At 47.0% G+C, this 19,756-nt stretch overlaps 1 protein-coding gene across 4 annotated transcripts in view; it reads left to right on the forward strand.

Annotated features, from left to right (window-relative positions):
* Window positions 1-19,756, forward strand: part of GLI3 (GLI family zinc finger 3) — a 294,444-nt gene that overhangs the window by 68,691 nt on the left and 205,997 nt on the right. The window contains exon 1 of one of the 4 annotated variants that reach the window (XM_021078946.1): window positions 11,334-19,576. The exons of the other annotated variants lie outside the window; for them this stretch is intronic. The gene's annotated coding sequence lies outside the window, so the exon portion shown is untranslated. Of the gene's footprint in view, window positions 1-11,333; window positions 19,577-19,756 lie in introns of those variants that run through there. 4 annotated transcript variants of the gene reach the window in all.

Here is a 19,756-nt window from a genome sequence, read left to right on the forward strand (position 1 = left end):
GTGCCGGCCAGACACAGAGCCTCGGGGATGGGCTGTGTCCAAGGAAGGGGGCCCTGAGGGTGCGTGCGGCCCGTGCGTTTACCTGGATGTGGGGTGATTTTGACAGCACTTCTTCCCTTTAGCCCAGGAAGTGTTTAACCTGTTTTCATCTTACCTCTTCATGCCTCTGGCGGATGGAAATGCCAGTCCCCCAAACTCCCCAACTCTGGGGCTACTCCCTGGCGACTGCCACAACTGCTCTCCGTCCCCTGTCCACAAGGCTGTGGTGGGCGGCGAAGGCACCGGGGCATCCAGAGAGCGCGTGTGGCTCCTGCAGCACCCAGTCCCCCCTCTGGGGCAGCTGACATGGTGTTAATTATTCTTCGAGTCAGTGTGAGGGCACAGGTGGTTTCGCTTTTGTGGGTGAAGAATCCTTCCCCCTCTCTCACCACTTCTCATCCACAAAAGCATCAGTAAAATGTCAGAGAGGGTTTTTGGTAAAAACACATGAAGCCAGGTCACGTGGCAGTCATGGGTCCTTTCTTTATTCTCGTCCGTATCTTCAGCCTCCACATGGACAGTTAAGGTCACATGTTTTCTGCATATGCTCGGAAGGAACGAATGCCCTTGGAAATGGCTCCAGAAACTCCGGAGGCCCGAGTGCTTGTGAGAAGCCCCAGATCCCAAGGCCCTTGATTCCCAGGTCGCTAGTCTTTTTATCTTCGTCCTCTTTCTATGTCCTGTAGCATTTAATGATGCTTTGCAATAACTGAAGCAGGACTTCATCAATGCAAAAATATTGAAAAACGTAACCCCAGGAAATAAAAATCACCCTTATTCCGTGGCTCTTATACGGGTGAAAACAAGCCCATTGGTGCATTTCCTTCTAGTCTTTTTTCTGCACACATGCGTCGCTTCACATGGCTTCAGCATAGTTCCGTGGTTGTTGGAAGCTCTCCTGTTTCGTTCCTGAAGAACTTAAACTCAGTGTCTCCTTCTCAGCTGTCCTCGTAGGAAGGATTTTAAAATCCTGACGCTGTCACTTAGGAAGAAGGTTCTGCCCCTTACAGAAGGCGAAAAGGTGCCACTTAGTGAAGCACCATGACAACCGTTACTCCCATGATGGGAAAATCCGTGGAATCACATGTCATACAGCCTTCTCAACAATCTGTGAAATTTTTGCCATCAAGGCTGCTTTCAGATCTGATGCTTATCAGGAGCCAAGGTGAGAAGCAGGGCAGAGTGGATTGATAAACCCGTGTCCACAGCCACGTGGGGTCCGGAGCCCTGGTGTGAGCTCGCAGTGGAAGACAATGCAGTTTTTATAGACCCGGGCAGTTGCACGTAGGATGAATAATACGGAACTGTGTGCTGAGTCACCTGCTCGTTGCTGCGGGAGAAGCAGCGGAGGAACACTCACAGGTTAGATTTCGTCCCGGGAATTGGGGTTCACCTGGGCAGGAGCTCACAGAGTGTCCGACCCCTCCTTCCCGCCCCCAAGGGGGATTTAGCAGAGAAAAGAAAAGCCCAAGCAAATGCTTGGTGGCGGCAGATACTCGGTCACAGGGAGTTCCTGCGTCTCTTTTATTTACCATTAACTCCTATTTCAAAAAGACCGAGGGCTTTCTTAAAGGGCCAGTAAGTACTATATATAAAAACTACATATAAGAAATTATATTAGGACTGTAATATTTAAACTTGAAGCAGCTCCAAAAAACACACTTATTTCTCAAACATTCTTTAAAGTAATTTTTTAAGGCAAGACATAGATTTATTAAGATAGGATGCTTGTGAGAGATGCAAGCAGGCAGGCAAGGAGGTTCTGCCAGAAATTTTGAATTTTAGGAAAGAATTAGATAATGTTACCAATAGAGGAGAATTGCAAACCACTCATAATCCACCTCCTAGTGCTAACACAGGGGTGTGTGCTTCCTGCCCTCTCCCTCCCAGCCCTTCTTGTCTCTGCTTTGTGGTTGTTATTAATCTCCTGCCATGGTCATTGAGAAGCTTTCGCCCTTCTCGTATGAATTACTTTCAGGGACCATCCTTGTGGCTAATAAGTCTTTGCATGGAACCCAAACTATGCCTTTGGGTGTGTGCCTGGCAAGGGCAGGATTGGGTCAAGCGATTTAAGACTTGTCACACAAGGCACCGCGCTGATGTTCAGAGATGTGTGTTCACAGAATGTCCTACATTCACCCTTGACAGTTGTATGTTTCCCTTGGCTCAGTCCCTACCGACACTTCCGAATGTGGTACCAAGGCAAGACCGCAAAACAGCATCGTATTTCAGTGTCCTCTTCTTTTGTTAGATAATGAAGTAAAAAACTAGTGTTCGTTTTCTTCTTGCTCATTTAAATTTCTTCTTCACTACTTGCCTGTTCATGTTCCCCCACCCCATTGGGGAACTCTTTTTGTTAGACAGTAACTCTTGAAAATTTCGTTTTTAATTGAAGGACAGTTAATTTACAATGATGTGTTCATTTTAGTGTATAGCAAAGTAGTTCGGTTACACACACACACACACACACACACATATATATATATTGAATATAGTTCCCTGTGCTGTGCAGTAGATCCTTGTTCTACTGTATATATAGTAGTACATATAGTAGTGTGTGTATGTTTGTCCCAAACTCCTGATGCATCTCCCCCTCCTCTGCCCCACTGTCCCCTTTGGTTACCATAAGTTTGTTTTCTATATCTGCAGGTCTATTTCTGTTTTGTAAGTATATGCATTTATATCCTATTTTTAGATTGTACATATAAGTGATATTACATTTGTCTTTGTCTGACTAGCTGCATTTAATATGATAATCTCTCAGTCCGTCCATGTGGCGGCAAATGGCATTATTTCATTCTTTTTTATGGCCAAGTAATATTCCATCATATATTCTCTTTACCCATTTCTGCTGCTGAGGGACACTGAGGTGGCTTCCATGTCTTGGCTATTGCAAATAGTGCTGCTGTGAACATTGGGGTGCATGGATCTTTTTGAATTAGTGTTTTCTCCAAATAGATATGCTGGAGTGGGATTGCAGGATCCTCTGGTATTTCTATTTTTAATTTTTTGAGGAACCTCCATGCTATTCTAGAATAATATTTTTTAATGTTGCAGACATTTTAATACCTTTGCATTAAGCTACGTAAAATGCCCAGCTGCAAGTGTCATATTTAAGAAAGATAAGAGCGTTTGCGACTGAGAGTCCGCACGACCCATCTGAAGACACGGACAGTGAGGCCCTACCTGGAAGTTTTTAGAACTGATCATTAACTCCTTTTTACTGAAGGAATGTGATGTGGAAAAGTGCTCATATCATAAATTGTACAGTTGGAAGGCTTTTCACAAACCGCATGTATTTGTGATAGCAGCACCAAGCCCCAGAAACAGATTGTCGCCAACCCATTGAGCCCCCGTCCCTGACTTCTACCAGCATGGGCTAGTTGTGGCTCTTTTCCTATTTTCTACGTTTGTCATCCGGCTTCTTGTTTTTGGGTCTACATTCTATTTGCAGGATCCTGCCACATTTTGTGTAGTTTTAGGTGTTCGTTCACTGTGTTCTTATGGTATTCTCTTATGTGAATAGGCCACGATTTGTGAATCCTTCCTGCTGCTGATGGGCACTGACAGGTTCAGATGTTTGGTTACAGACGGGGCTGCTGTAAATATTTTAGTTCATGTGTTTTGGCGCCCCTGCTAGGGACATTTTAACAAATTTCCCTGGGCCCATGTCCTTCTGCCCTCTGCACCGACATCTCTTGAGCCAAGTAAGAACAGCGTGGACTTGAGATGCACATGTTTTTGTTTTGTCTTTTCTTGCTGTTCCTTTTAGGAAGGATGAGAGGAATGAAGTTCCCTTAACAAGGCCCTCATATAAATTGCAGATAATGGCTGTTGGCTTCAGTCTGAGCTATCATCTCTACATGAGGAATTATATTTTCCATCCTGTCCTTTTCTTGCTCATCAGTCTTGATTCACCGTAATAAATGGAAGGTTCCAATTGTCTTAAGAGGAAAGAGTTTATTAACATATTGGTCTTACAAGCAACCTCTCTGGGTTTACTAGTTTAATGAAAACCACATCTCTGGGGCAAGCAGTTGGATTGAAGCCATGTGTGTGCGTGAGCTGAGGCTGTGATGGACCAAATCTAGATCATTCTGCTGTGTGATCTCTTGGTAGAATTAAATAAAAGGCATTAAAAAAATTTATAGCTGCCTTATACCAGCTTTATGTCTGATTTTTTTCTCTCTCTCTAGATTCTTTGGCTGACATGAGTTTTGAAGTTCTGCCACATTCACTTATCAGCCTGTGGCAAACGCAGTCCTACCAGAGTGAAGATGAAAGGCTGAGAATTAAAAAAAAAAAAAATCCATGTGCTACATAAAAACGCCCTGCCCTTTTAAGGAATTGGCAGAGTTACCTTTATGCACCCCCCCCCCCTTTCTCTCTCTGGATGTGTAGGAAAGAAACTAAATTCTTGGCTTGTTATTGTTATTTTTTAACCCATCAATTGTATGTGCATCTATTTAACAGTTTTCAATACTTTCTAAAACACCTTCCACCTGACCCTTCAATGTCTCAAGGAGGGCCAAACATTTGGTTGGAGTATTTCTAATTTTATGGCTGTCTCTGTAGGGCATGCATCCCTTTGTCCATCTCTCATCTAACATGGGCTAAATATTAATCGCCACAGCAGCTCCCGTGGGGTGGGTATGGAAAGCATGAAAAAATCTCAGCCGAGTCTGTGAGTGGGTGGTTCACGGCTGTCTGCCCTGTACCTGTGGACTTACCTTTGTTTAGTGTCCTTATGGTTTTGTCTGCCCTTAAGGGACACGCTCTTTAAATGGATGAATATAGCAAGATCATTTCTTAATTGATAATCTGGCAACAGGAAACAGGGGCTTAAAGAATCGGAACCAACTCCTGACAAAAGGCTGCCGTAGGGGACTTCCCTCTGTTGCCCTCTCTCTTTTTCGTCACACGCCCCTGTGTGGAGCTGTGTTTTCACCTTGGGCATCCTGTTTGGTACCCCAGGGTCCTTTCCTCTGGGGATGGATTCTGATCAAATAGATGCTGCTGCTACTAGCCCTGGAAACAGCATCCCTATAGGATGGACCTACAAATCCCAGCCCAGCCATTCAATTACGTATTCATCCCTAGAGTGATTCTCTAGTGCCTAGAATATCACAGCTGATGAGATGCAGCCCCTGCCCTCCATGGGCCCACATTCTAGTGCTGGAGATGCACAGATCAGCAGGTCGTTGCAGGACGGCATGAGAAGGGCTCTGTAGCCGTCGGGTGTGGAGTGGAGCCGCCCAGAGGATGGGGAAGCAGCGGGCTGAAGGTGGTTCCTCTCTCTCAGAGCCTGCCTTCAGGCCAGGCAGCTTCGGCTGCCTGGAAGGTCTGTGAGCAGAAGAGCCATGTGTGTTTCTGGATCACCAGGGCTTTTAACATCGCTTTGGTTTTCAGTACTCCCTGAAGAGTTTGCTTTTGCGCTCTCGAAATTAAGATGAAATCTGTGCCGTTTTAGGATTCTCAGGGTACCCATTTCCCAGCATATTTTCCTCTGTGGGTTGACGCTTCTTTGCAAGACTGGGTTCTACTTTTTTGATGGAATTTTTCAGAATGTAAGGCTTCTCAGTAATTTTACAGTATCTACATGTTCACTTTTTTGTTTGTTTGTTTTTTGCTTTTTTTTTAAGGCCACACCTGCGGCATATGGAAGTTCCCAGGCTAGGGGTCAAATCGGAGCTACAGCTGCCAGCCTGTGCCACAGCCACAGCAAGGCCATATCCAAGCCGAGTCTGCAACCTACACCTCAGCTCATGGCAACACCAGATCCTTAACCCACTGAGCAAGGGCAGGGATCGAACCTGCAACCTCATGGTTCTTAGATTCGTTTCCACGGTGCCATGATGGGAACTCCTACATGTTCGCTTTTAAAGGACTTTGTAGGTGTTCCTTTCCGTGATCATGCTGGCAGAACACAAAGAATGTTCAAAACTTGGTATCACCAGTAACTAGATTTTAGTGAGACTAGACTTAGGCTTTGCACAAATGGGAAGGGACCCCCCACATAGGCACCAGTAGTGTATTTTGATTTAATGACATGATAAATTGTGTGGCACATTTATATCTTCGTGGCCTGATCAGTGAAATTAAGCTAACCTGTAATTTCCGGTTTCTCATTTCTCAGTGTTTATGTGGAAAAATGGTTCCATGGTTGGGCTTAAGGAATATGTTTTTCTGAGGGGGATATTTTAAAAAGAAATTAAATAAAAATCCTTCTAGCCCCCATGAAACCCCTGATGGTCTTGCAAATTATTTTAACTCTTAAAACCTTCAAATAGAACACAAGGCAAGAACATGTTGGATAAGGAAGTATTTTACTAAAAGTTTTGGTGGTTTCTGTAATAGAGTTACACGAAAGCCAAGATTTTCTACTGATTTGCTGTATCTGTCAGGAAGTACAAACTATTGAGTAACTTTTCATTCCTTCAGCATTTCATTAGCGCTTTCTCTTTCACTGATAAAACGGCTTTCAGAATGTGGAGTTTCATTGCATGAATCTAAACTTCTTTTTAGATGTCTTAAATGGATTGAAACACAGAAGCATACAACTATATTAAAGCAATACCTTTCAGAAATTTATAGTGCAAGTATTCTGCATAGGATGTTTAACAATTATTTTCTGTTTACGCTATTAAATTAGAACTTATATTTTTACATACACTTGGCTTTTTTACCCCACAGTGAATTTCAAGCCTGTCCAGATAGGCTCATTAAAGGAATTTACCAAGTCCTGGAATATTCACGTTTGGGAGCCATTCAGATTTATCACTGGTTGCTTGGTTCCAATACGGTTGATTTTCAATGTTGTATTAATTTCAGGTGTACAGCAAAGTGATTTAGATTCCTTTCCATTATAGCTTTTATTTTAAGACTCTGAGTAGAGGTCCCTGTGCTCTGCAGTAGGTCCCTGCCTTTAGTTATTTATATATAGCAGTGTGTATCTGTTTCCTTTTTTTATTCTCCACATCTGTGGTTCTCTTTCTGTTTTGTGAATAAGGTCACATTCGAATTTAAATGATAGAAAAAGACAAGGAGGCCAAAGTTCCTTGAACAGAGTGGGGGGAAGATTGTGCTGCAGCATCCGTGCAGAGAGGAAGCCGTGACGTTGACCAAATGACAATTCCTAGAGACAACTTCAGGAGTCAAGAGCAAAGCACAGAAGGTCAAGTAGAAGCCACACGGAGGTCAGGAGTGTTTAGGCTTAGCTCAGTGGCTCTGACGTATACAGAAGAGAGATGGCGTATTGGGTGGCAGTGGTGTTGGGTCCATCAAAGACTTTGTTGGACAAAAGTTGAATCCAAAAGAGGCAGCTCCATGGAAGAGGTGAGTTGCTGAGGGGCTGAGGATTCCTTCCTGGCACTGGGAGGGATGTGACAGTCAGGGGTGAGCTGGAAGAACGCTCTTTTATTTGGGGCAAAGGAGGAGCAGAATGCAAGGAAGGCAGGTGCGTCGAGATACGTTCCTGTTTGGGTTTCATTCCAAGTGATTTACGAGGCCCTTGGCAAGGAAGACTACGGCCCAACTGTTACAGAAAGAGGCTACTTTTGCACAGAATCAGGGTTTGGATGGCAGATCCGTAACTTGTATATCCTGTTGTCATTGGAGAGGTTTGTGGGGTAGCCAGGAAGTTTAGGTTGAAAATACAAAAAACGGTCTCCTTCTCCCTCTCCTGGGCTGTGTCTCCCCAGGAGTCCAGAGCCAGTAACGCATCGGAAGGAAGACTCGTCAAGAGGAGCTTGCTTTCACTCGTCGCTCTGTGAGCTGTTGGCTCCTTCAAAGCCGAGGGGAGGCGACTTCTCTCTGGCTTCCAGTCACAGTGGTTGCTAATATTCCGTTGAATGAACTGTGAGATACATTCGTTTTATAGGGAAGCGATGTTACATTCCCTAGCGGGACCATGCTAGTATTTTTTTCCCTTTCCTTGCAAATTATAGAATAGACTAAAGGGACCCAGTAGAATTAATAAAATTGTCAAGCACCATAAAATTGCCTGGATTATGTGTTTTGGTTGCTGTTTCCTCCAACTCTTCTTGAGGGCTTGAGGAGAACGGGACCAGGCAGTGAGGGGAGGATGGAAGAATTTTTATCTGAACGGCTTGGCAGGAAACATGAAGCTTTTCTGCCAAGAAATATGAATTTCCACTTGTGTCAGCAAGATGTGAATGAAAGAAGCAAGAAATGTGCAAAAGGAAACACACAAAAACCATACAGGTGTCCTCAAACCCAAGATGCCATGTCTTGGCGCTTCAGAGTGATGACTGATACTGCGCTGGGCAGGTGGATGTGTCCCTGAGAGGTTAGGCGGAGCTTTACCGGCCTCTTGGAGAGCCTGAATTAGAGGAGACTCGGCGAAGACTTTCCCAAACCAGACCTTGTCCAAACCTCCTTTAGATCCGTACTCTCATATCCAACAACTGAAGCAGCTCCCTTTCTTCTTCTTCTTCTTCTTCTTTTTTTTTTTTGCTTTGTGAGGCTGCACCTGTGGCCTATGGAGGTTGAATCGGAGCTACACCACAGCCACAGCCATGCCGGATCCGAGCTGCATCTGTGACCTACACCACAGCTCACGGCAATGCTGGATCCTGAACCCACTGAGTGAGGCCAGGGATGGAACCTGTGTCCTCATGGATACTAGTCAGGTTTGCTACTGCTGAGCCACAACGGGGACACCCCCCTTTCTTTTTTCTTTTTCTTTTTTTAATAGTTATTTCCCCAGTACAGTTTTTTTTCACTATACAGCCTGATGACCATACATGTACACATTCTATTTTCTCACTTGATCCTGCTCCATCATAAGTGACCAGACACAGCTCCCAGTGCTACACAGCAGCATCTCATGGCTCATCCATTCCAAAGGCAGTCGTTTGCATCTGTTAACCCCAAGCTCCCCATCCCTCCTCCTCCCCCGCCCTCCCCCTTGGCAACCACAAGTCTATTAGGCTCTTCCTGACGCTGACCTCACAGTCCACGGGGCCCCTTGCCCCAGCCCTGTGGACTGTGTTTCTCTTCCCAGATGCTCCCACATCTAGAAAAATCCACAGTCATCAGGGCAGCAGCCATTAGTTTGCACCGTTTTACTGGGGCACAGAGGCCTTGACATGGATGCCCTGGTACCGATTACATGTGGAGAACAGCTGACCCAGGCCAGTTGGCCTTGTTTATGTTGGCTCTGCCAGCCGGGAAGCCCCTGGATGCAGTTTTTCGCATTAGCTGTAGAAACACGCTCTCAGAATCCTGATTGAATTTGCTTCTGCCTGTGGTCAGGAGGTTTCCAGTGCGGTGGGGTAGGGAGCTCTCTCTGCACACATGACGCTTCCGCTGCCTCCTCTGTCCTTATCAACAGAAGAACATGCCAGTTTGGGTCATCCTGCCTTCAGAAACAGCTCATTAGGGGTCACATGCGGCTCGGGAGAGGGGCACCCTCCCTTGCAGTTAAAAGAGGCGTATCGAGGGGCTGGGTGTGTGGGAAACGGTCTCCTTCAGCTTCCAGGGAGGACGTGGCCCTTTTGACGGATGTGTACTTGTGTGTTTTGTGATTTGCTCCTAAAGGATCAAAAGTCAGACAACCGCAGGCACAGCCCAAGCTGCAGAAGAAGACCGAGCTCTGATTTTGTATTTAAAATCGGTTATTTTTCCCAATACGTAGCACGTTGAGAGAGGACACAGTCAGGAAATGTCTTCCACCTCTAGGCTGATAAGCCTCCAACCCTCCCTTCCCCACTGTCTAGACTGGCCAGGTTTAGGATCCTAGGGAACCGATTTGATGACCAGCTCACTGACTTGCGGGGAAGTTCATTTTTCCAAGCTGGATGCCTTCCTGTAAAGCAGGGTGATATTTGTATATCCACCTCACAGTTAACTGAAGATTTGGAAGCATCAGTACTAGTCCTTTGAAAAGGGGGCTGCCTTCTCTTTGGTGTGTTTTTTCCAGGTGGGCCTCAGCGTGTCACTGCTAAGTGCTCTTAGCATGTCCTGCAACGGGTAAGTCAAGAGATGGCATGCTCTTTCTGGAAAGGGCGCTCTAGAAAATATTTTAGAATTTGCACGGGCCCTTTCGTCTCTGTCATGCTCCACTCTGCTCTGGCAGGGAGAAAGCAGCCCTAGACAATACAAAAATGGGTAAGCCTGGCTGGGTTCCGATAAAACTTTATGCATGGACACGGAAATTTGGACACGTGGCATGAAATATTCTTCCTCTTTTGATTCGTTTCCCAGCCGTTTGGAAATGTACGGTCCATTCTTAGCACACAGGCCAGACAGAAACAGGCAGTGGGTGGAGGTTGCCCGTGACCGTCCTGAGAGAAGTGGCCTGATCATTTTTAGCAAGTATGGTCGATGGACAAACACCGCATGGCTTTCCTGGAGAGAGTCAAGTGCCTCGAGTCAGTGCAGCAAACCAAGGAGAGAAGAGGCGGATGTTTTCAATGCAGATTTCAAGGAGGCAGACTTTGCAAATGTTAATTATGAGCCGGACCCAAGATCCATTAGAGAAGTGGATCAAAGAGATGGCCAGGAGTAATTACAGGTCGTTAACGTGGACTCTCTTTTTTGGTTGTGAGGCAGCCATTATTCTCTCCCAAGAGGTCCAGCTTGGTTCTTGCTGAAGTTGTGTCCTCGTTTGTCCTCTTAAGAGCTTCTGGAGTGCTTTTCTGTATCATTCCGTTGTTTTCCTAGGACACCTATGAAGAAGTGGAGTGGACCGGATTGGTGATGTCTCAGTTTATAGAAGGGAAGGAAGGCAGCCGCCCAGAGAAATTCTGTGACTTGCCTGAGGTTCAGCCAGTGCAACAGCAGAGTTGGCCCTGGAAGCTCAGCTGCTTACCGCCCAGCCCTGCTCGGCATTAACCTCAGACCAATCACGCAGAGAACAGTGGCGGAGCCCGGCATTCATAAATGCCGTGATTGACAAGACCCTTTCATGTGCTATTCTTTTTACCCCCAGAAAACCCTGGCAAGTGAACGGGGCAAGTCTTATCCTCTGCCCATTTATGTGAGAAGCGGATGTGTTGTAAGTTCCCCGGGGTCACACACCAATACAGTGCTAGAGGCAAGTCTGGGACCTAGGGTTTCCCACTGCTTTTATTATACCATGCTGCCTTATTATACATACGATATGGCCGATGATGTCATTAATACCCAAACATTAAAAAGTAAATTGAAAAAGAAATAACATCCTGCCCTGGTTCCAGCCCCTGGCAGTGATTTTTAAGTGAAGGGTTGTGTTATGAGAAATTTTTGCTTTCAATATTGCTGCGTGCCCCCCCCCCCCCCCCCCGTAAAAGGTGGAATGGAAGGATTTTATTTTTGGTAAGCGGCCCATGTGAAGTTTATTATTTATTTATTTTGGTTCTTTTTGCTTCAGCTCCTTTGGCTGAATGAAGCACTGCTGTATTTTTATTGCATACCCCATCATTAAAAGAAATTGAAAAGATGCTTGTTAGTTTTCATATTGCAGAGATGGAACTCTATCGGGCGCTTTTAGGAACAATTACAATTCCTAATAGTGCATTTTAAGAAGGAGTCTGGTTTTGTTCTTGATTTGAAAAAAGAGAGGACTTTCTTAAATTCGCTCTAATTGGATAATCATGTTTCTTGGGGAGCAGGTCTCTGCTTAGCATGACCCTGCTTTTATTGACTCATTGCATGTTGCTTTCCAGCCTGTGGGAGGCGAGCTCGCTCTGGGGCCACATGACGGCCTTTCAACTGTTGGTAAATAATCCAGGTAAAGCTGCTTCCAAGTGCAAGCTGTCCCTCCTTCTCCATAACCCGTAGGCTTCTTTAACGACGGGTCCCTTTCCATAAACTATGTATGGCTTAAACTGTTCCAACTCTAGTGCCCTTGAACGCAAACCAAATACTCAGGTGGCTTCTGGCATCTGAACGCGCACCTCAGTCCCCAGAAGATGGTGGTAAATGGTCCTGGGCAGACGTAGCTGTTCCTGTGTCCACCCCACAGCTATTTTTGCAAAGGAATATTACTGTATATAAAATAGATAGGTAACAAGGGCCCACTGTATAGCCCAGGAAAATCTACTCAACACGGTACAGTAACCTCTGAGGGAGAGGCATCTGAAAAGGAACCGATATATGCATATGTATAACTGATGGATTCTGCTGTACACCTGAAACTAACACAACTTTGTAAGTCAACTACACTCCGGTAAAATTTATTTAAAAAAAATAGCTGTTCAGAACCTGGAGACCCTCTGGAAAGATGATGGGTCATTTGACGGCTCGCAAGTATCCTTTCCCGATGACCTTTATAGGAAGAAGGGCAGGAGTTGTGGCAGTGACCTTTATCTTCACATGTGTATCAAGAAACAGTGCATCCGTGTTCAGCTTTCAGAACATTTGGGTGTGAACGCTTTGCAGCGGTTACTAATCATTGAATATAATAGATGAGAAAGGCCCAGCCCCTTGGCCACTTATCTGAAGTCTGGCTTAAAGCAGATTTGTTAAATTTGCTAAGCCTCAGGATGCTTCTCTGGATGACTGGGGTGGGGAGACTGTGTGTGTGGTAGCCTGTGGGCCATCAGCGGGATTCCTGTCTTTGCACTTGGCCCATGGCCTGGCTTTAAGTACGTGCTCAGTGAATGTGAGAAAGAGCCACGGCGATAGGGATCCTGCTAACACCGGTTCCCTTTATAGCTTTCAGGGGTGGCCTGGTGAAAGATGAGTTACCGAGTTGGACAGAAAGGGAAGTTAGGGCATTTTTGGTACTTGTTTGAAAGGCACTTGCATGTAGGTATGTATGAAAAAATTCAAAATAGCCATGTCATTTTCAAGAAGTAGATTTATTGACGTCTCCATAAAGCCTAATATCATTGCGAGGGGTTATCGATAGGTGTAGCAGTAACCAAGCAGGCACTTCTGGTTTTAAGACACGGATTACATCGTTTAAAACAAGACTACAGGTGATCAATTTGTAGGATAATTTTTCAGTTTCTATATACTTTGTTTGAACTCGTATTTACTGTAAGGGTCTTACTTAGGATAGCATTGGAACCAGGAGAAAAATAAATCAGCTCCTTCTACACTCTGTAATGCTCAGGAAATATGGAAACATGAAGAAAAAATAATCCAGGGAAATATTTTCATGTTATTTGGTGCAATTTTTAATGATTAAAAAAAAGGTGTATATGTGTCTTCCTGGCCTCTTTCTTTCCTCCAAAAACTTGGATCCTTCAAAACAATTTGGAGGCGTGGTGGTTTGCTGGGTAAGGGAGGGGACTCTGAATTTCAGTTCAGGCTCCGTCTCCTCCCAGCTGTGTTTTCTTGGATAAATATGCCTTCGTTTTTGTGTCTGTGCAAATGAGGATCACAGGCGTATTTAGCTCATGGGCTTGGCGTGTAATGCATGTCGCAGTTCTTAGACTTCAGTGAAATTCTTTCCCATATTCATTAAAGCCCTCGATTGTACTGGATGTAGTGACATCAGTGTATTTTCCTGTTTTTAAGGTTTCATTGCGGCAGAGTTGACCTACAGCGTTGTGCTCAGCTCTGCTGTACCACAGGGATTCAGGTACGCGTGTACCACATCCCTTCTCTTTGAGATGTTTTTTCCCACATAGACTTTCACGGAATACTGGGTCGAGTTCTCATCCTGGCGTAAGAGAGTGGACATTTATTTTGTTAACTGGGTTGCCCTACCGTCGATACCACGGTGATGAGTATCCTTGAATATAAACTGTCTTCTTCTCCAGTCTTTTCCCTGAAGATACACCCTTGAAGTGGGAACCTCTGATACAGCCAAGCATGGAAATATTTGGAGAGTGTGAGACACTTTCCTCCCCTGCCGTCAGGGTTGTCCCTTCTGCAGTTTTCCTGTAGTATTTCTCCTCGTTTGGGGTGTAGGCCCTGTGGCAAAGGTGCATACGCTCTTTGCGGGTAGTGGCCGGCCTCCAATGTGGTCCGATGCAGCCTGCTACCTGGTTTCTGAACGCCCACGAGCCAAGGATGGCTCTTATTACATTTTTAAATGTGATCCATGGGTAGATGTGAGGTTCCGCAGACCACCTTCAAATTCAGATTTCTGCTCTTTTTCTTATCACTAGGTTTGGAGGTCCAAGAGCCAGAGATTTAAGTGGGGGCTTTAGAATCTGCGCACCTAAGCTCCAGGCTCTGTGACCTAGAACGTGACCCAGCTGCCCTGAGCCAGGGTGTTCTCATCTGGCAGATGAGCTGAATGACAGTGTCTTTCTGACCAAGTTACAGGGAAGAGTAAGTAAGACAGATGAAGCCTCTCTACTTCCTAGGAAGCAAATGTTAGCGGTCATTCACTGGTACCTGGTGAATAGATTTGAATTGGTAGGAAAGGAGTTTCCCTGTGGCTCATGGGTTAAGGATCTGGCATTGTTCTTGCAGTGGCTTGAGTTGCTGCTGTGGTCGCAAAGCATGGCAACAACAACAAAAAAAGGAGAATTAGTGGGCAGAATGAATGAGATGAGAATTACTTGTACTTTGGGAAGGTAGATGAATTTGGCTTTTTGTTTCCTTAATTGCTTTTGCTGGGACTTCTCAAAAATTAAAAATACATTCCCCTGGCTTTGGGTCATGAAGTTCTCCTGCATGTGCCTGGAAAGCTGGAAAAAAGGCCAGAAGAAAGGTCTGGCTGTGTCCTGGTTCCAGTCTTTTTCGGAAGAGATGGGTGATGAGTCCAGCCTCTGGCTGGTCGGTGGAGAGGAGAGCGGCTGGGATACCGAAGCACCGTGTCTTGGCTGTGACCCTGAACGTGGGCTTTGGGGGAGACCAGGTTTTGTGACCCTTCCTGCTTCACTCGCAGATGGCGTCTGAGCTCTTCCTTGAAACTATCTCCAGCAGTTGCAGACTTGTGTGGCCAAGTAGCTGGAAGAGGGCTCATCTGCAGTCAAAGCGTGGAGACTCAAAAGGGGCTATTTTCGTTTGGGCTTCTCAATGGCACCTGTTGCAGCTGAGGTCCAAGCGGGCAGTGGCTCGAAGGCGCTTCTGGGGTAGAGCCCTGACCCAGGCAGCGCCTGGCCTTGCCTGCCTGGAGGAGGAGGCCGCGTCAGCAGAGGCAGCCCCTCTCACCAGCCCCAGTCTTGCCCCTGTGGGGGCGGAGCCTCCAGCTCCTTTCTGTACAGTAATGATATTCTCTTGATATTTAAATGTACACTCCAGGAGGGTCTGATTTCTGCCACAGAGTAAGCATGGTCTTTAAAATTTTATTAAAAATATAATACCGCCATATGCTCAGGCTTTCTTATTACCCAGTCTTCTAAAAACAAAACCATGCAACATAAACACACCAGATGAAGCCAGTTAAATTTGTGTTCACTGCTGCAATTTAAAACATGATGGAGGGGTTAGGAAATGGGACTTTGATGTTGGGGGGATGGGGTGGGGCACAAACCTGGGACACCCGCCCTATTCAAACCTGCGGCCAGAAGAAGCTGCCACACGCAGACTTTCTTCCTGCATGCTTTCCAGGGAGGAGCAGGCGGTGTCCTCCGGCTGGACGGGGCCCAGGGTAGATCTCCAGAGGGATAGGCTTGGTCCCACCGGAGGCTGCAGCCGGCGGCGGCAGCCTGGACACCGGCCTTGTGAACAGAGGTTTCACTGTTTCTGAGGACGGCTGGTTGGGGATCTCATTATGGAATGTTAACTGCTCAGGTCTGTAAATGCAGAGCAGGGAAGGGCGACTTCTCATTCTCCGCTTGTAAAAGGCTCAAACCGAGTTCTCAAAGAAATCTCTAATACCTAAATGTTCCTGAGACTGTTATTCTCAGATAGGCATAAATGCGCTATTAAGCAGAAGGAAAAAAATTGGGGCCTCCTGAGAATTTATTGTACTGCCTTTGAAGTCACTAATTAACTCACTCTGTGTAAGCAGCGACTAGCAACTAATAGGCTAATAGAAGAAGCTTCATGACATTTTTGAATTCTTCATTCAAGGAAGGGGCTTCGGGAGCTCGTGGAGAAGAAGAGCCTCTCGCCTTTGCAGGGAGACTCTGCAGGGGCTCTCAGGGTCCAGTTTGGGTCTGTTCTTTTTTCTCTTTTTTTTTCTTTTTTCCCTCTCTTGCCAGGTAGAGGCAGGGCCGGGCCACTGCTTTCTGCTGGAACTTGGAAAGCAGGCTAGTAAAGTTGGGTTTGTGGCCGGGTGCTGCTCCACCAAGTCACAGAGGCTGACTCCCTGCCATCCGTGGCTTCAAGGCCCAGGAGCCTCCTTGCAGGGCGAGCAGGGCTTGGACGTCTGATCCCTGATCCCACGCGCAGGCGAGAGGAGAGAGAACAGAATCCCTCCGGGCCACAGGGCGTGTGCCTGGTGAGGCCTCAGACGAGCTGATGGTGTGAGCGGCTCCTGGTCTTCCAGATGGCAAGGAGCCCTCATTGTGTGATCTTTTACAGAAAGGCAGGAGGCTGCTTGCCCTGGTACCTGAGAGCTCTCTGCGCAGAGGAGCTCGCAGCCGTGACAGGCTTGCTCTCGGGGTTATTTAAACTCTCTTCTTGTTGGCTCTGCCCCCTCTTCCCATCCCAGGAGCCCCTTCTGGAGTAGGGTGGAGCTCTGGAAGCTGAGGAGCAGGGAGTGACGCCAGCAGCTGCCTTAGTTTGGGGACGCTTCCGAGCAGATAGTTTCTGGCGAAGGGCTGGTGGCATGTTGGTCGGTCTCGGCTGTGTTTTGTCTTTTGGCAGAAATAACGCCAGAATGTTCAGTGAGTCCTGGCACGCAGACTGCTCTGACGCAGGGCGTTTTCTCCTCTCCCTCTTCTCCCCTTGGGATCTCCTCCTGGTTGATGAAAGGAGGCGGTGCGGGGGGACCCATGAATCCTTGGGCCCGTGGTCACTGAGGGAGGGTGGCCCCTTGAATTTCCCCCAAGCTGCACATCCTCCTGCAGCCCTCTTGTGTTGCAGGCCCTGCTGTGGTGTAAAGGTTGCAGACAAAGGGGCGAGCTCTCTCTGGATCCATCCGGGCCACTCCCTCTGTCATCCGTCATTGTCAGTGGGAGACGTCTGTGTAGCCACACAAGGGCGATGCCTGACCCCAGGGGCGTTGGAAGGGTTCTTGGGGGGAAGCATTGTTTGCATCTCTTCTTGGAAGCCAAGCTCTAGACGTTCCGGCTTAGGCATAACTGCAGTCAGGATGGAACCAGGCAAGATTCTGCTTCTGAAAACTACAGGAACTCTCCCCCCGCCCCCGCATCATCCTGCAGGGCTTGTGAAAACATCTCGCCTCCTCTCTTTTCCTTGCTGACGTCTCTTTGGTCAGAGTCTTAGAATTCAGAAACAGGGAGGCGAGGACTTGGGTTCCATTGGTTTTTATGCAAAGAACATCAGAATGTAAATGGCCCCCGAAATAAAAGCTGACAAGAGGCAACCAACGCATAATAGGAAAAAATGAAATAATGCTTTTTCCAAACACAGCCAGGCAATTTGCTGGGAGGAAAGCAGAAGACGATGCTGTTTCTTGCGCAGAAGGGGAAGGTGGGGCCTCAGGCTCGCGGAAGCACATTATAAACTGTGGTTAACACCCAAATGCTGATGGCTGAGCCTCAGTGGGCTCAGGGTGCGTGTGTGTGTGTGTGTGTGTGTGTGTGTGTGCGCGCACTTGCACACACACTCCCGGTGCAAGCGCAGCCGGTGTGGATAGGACGCTCCCTGATACGAAGACCCGGAGGTTGGATGTCTCACTGTAAATTTGTCCCTGGGCCTTCTGGGTATTTCCCAGGAGTGAATTTATGTTGACAAAAACTTCATGGGAGAGCGTCAGAGACCTGAAAATGTCTGTGCAGGAAACTACGGTGACTCTGTTTCCCCTTTCACCGGTGGTCGTGGGAGTGAAGGCTGGGCGCGGGGACAAGCTGCACGCCTCCTTGCCCAAACCTGCCCAGGCGCAGACCTCTCATGCTGTTGACAGGACTGTGTGGCTTCAGGCGTGGCCAGGGTTCCTCTGACCTCACTGATTCCCCAAGGCCGTGAGTGTCTGTTTGCAGGAAGCTGGAGCCAGCCCCTTGTCCTGCTGCAGCATCGGGCTCTGGTGAGGATCAAGTGAGATGCTGTGAATGATAAAGTGGTCCATGGCGGAAAAGGCTCGTTTCTTTCCTTCAGGAAGGGGGCCATGTTTGCAGGTGAGGGGTCGGGAACAGCCCCTGCCTGTGGATGGAAACTCAGACCTGTGTTTTAATCCATTAGAAGATGGCTTTATTCTGTCATTCAGCACGGCAATGTTGAGGCTTCCCGAACTCAGGACTCATTCAGCACGGACATGTGCTTTTCTTGTTCGAATCCCCTTTGGCTGGAAATCTGAATATCCAGTCTCTTTCTCCCCCTCCCGTAGCATTTCGTGGCCTCCTTCCCTCCCCCCATCCGCCCTTCCTTCGGGCTCCCCGAAATCTGAGTGCCACTTTTCTGGGAAAGCCTGATATTCTGACTTCAGGTTTGTAATTTAATGATGGAGAGTTTCCTTAGTAAACCAAATTTAGAGTCCTAGAATGCTTATCTTATATCCAGACCTTGAACATAAAAGGCATTTTATACCCGCAATTGTTCATTTAATGAGCAATTGCAGAGTGCAGGCCGGTTAAGGGATTGAGCTCTATGCACTATTATTGCAAGAAGTATTCCGAAATACCAGAAATAGGACGTAAGCTCTGATCAGGGAGACTGCGAGCACAATTACCTTCTTTTCAAATCCTTCTGTGACACTGCGGGAGGAAAAAGGACTTTGAAACTTGAAAGGAAAGAGCTTGCTTTCAACCTCAAAAGCTAGGAGGAAAGGGCTCTGAAATTTGCTCAGAATTCCCAATTCACCATTAGCCTGTTTCTTCCTTTAGCCTCAAGGCATTCTCCGCTTTTTGAAAAGATGTTAAGAAATGCAGTCACAATAGAGAGCCTAGTTCTGAACATGTTTCACTCGGTCCATTGAGGTCTGGGCTCCAGCCTTTGTGTGGGGTGAATTGAGCTGAACGGCTAGCTGGTTGGAAAGGGGTGAATGAGTAGTCGCTGTGCAGTCGCAAATTCTGGCAAAAGAAAGAAGCGCCCCCTCTTCCTTTATTTTCCAAGATGCATTCCTGTACAGCCCTGCTAGTGGCCATATGTAGCGTGGTTCCTGTTCCTCAGTCAATACAGGGTCCTTGGTTTATTGCAACTCTTGTTAAGTTTGTCTTGTAATTGAAGCTGCTATTGACCTTGCTTGGGGACCATTTGTAAAACCGTTTATTTAGCATAAACTGAAATAATAAACCCTCCTTCTCTCGGGCTGATTGTGATAGGGTGACATTAGTTTGATTTAATGATTAGCCGCCTGACCCTTCTGCTGGAGAGAGCGGCTTGAATAGAGAGAGTTCACTCGGAAGCACTCAGAAAGAATACTAATGAGCTTGTTAAATTTAGCATGGCTCCAACCACTTTTAATTCCTCTAATGGGAGCAGCACGGCCTGGGAGAGGGAGAGGGCCGGGGCAGGGAGGCAGGGAGACTCCGAGAATGTGTCTCCAGGGGTCTGTGCCGCTGGAGAAAGCCCACCAGGGGAAGTTTGCAGAAAGTAGCTAGCCAGAGCCCCGGACGGAACTGTAAGTATCTGTTCTCCTACGCTGTCCGTCTTCTGAGTCTTGGGGAAAGAGAGGTGTGATGGCATGAAAAGGGGATTTCAGGGACCGCTTGAAATCCACCCTCGTTTCCAAAAGGGGAGCACGTGCACCAGGAACTCCTCGTCCACTCGTTTTGTCCGGGGGACGGCGGGTCCTTCCTAG

The sequence above is a fragment of the Sus scrofa genome, chromosome 18 (genome assembly GCF_000003025.6).
Source record: "Sus scrofa isolate TJ Tabasco breed Duroc chromosome 18, Sscrofa11.1, whole genome shotgun sequence".
Classification (NCBI taxonomy): domain Eukaryota; kingdom Metazoa; phylum Chordata; class Mammalia; order Artiodactyla; family Suidae; genus Sus; species Sus scrofa.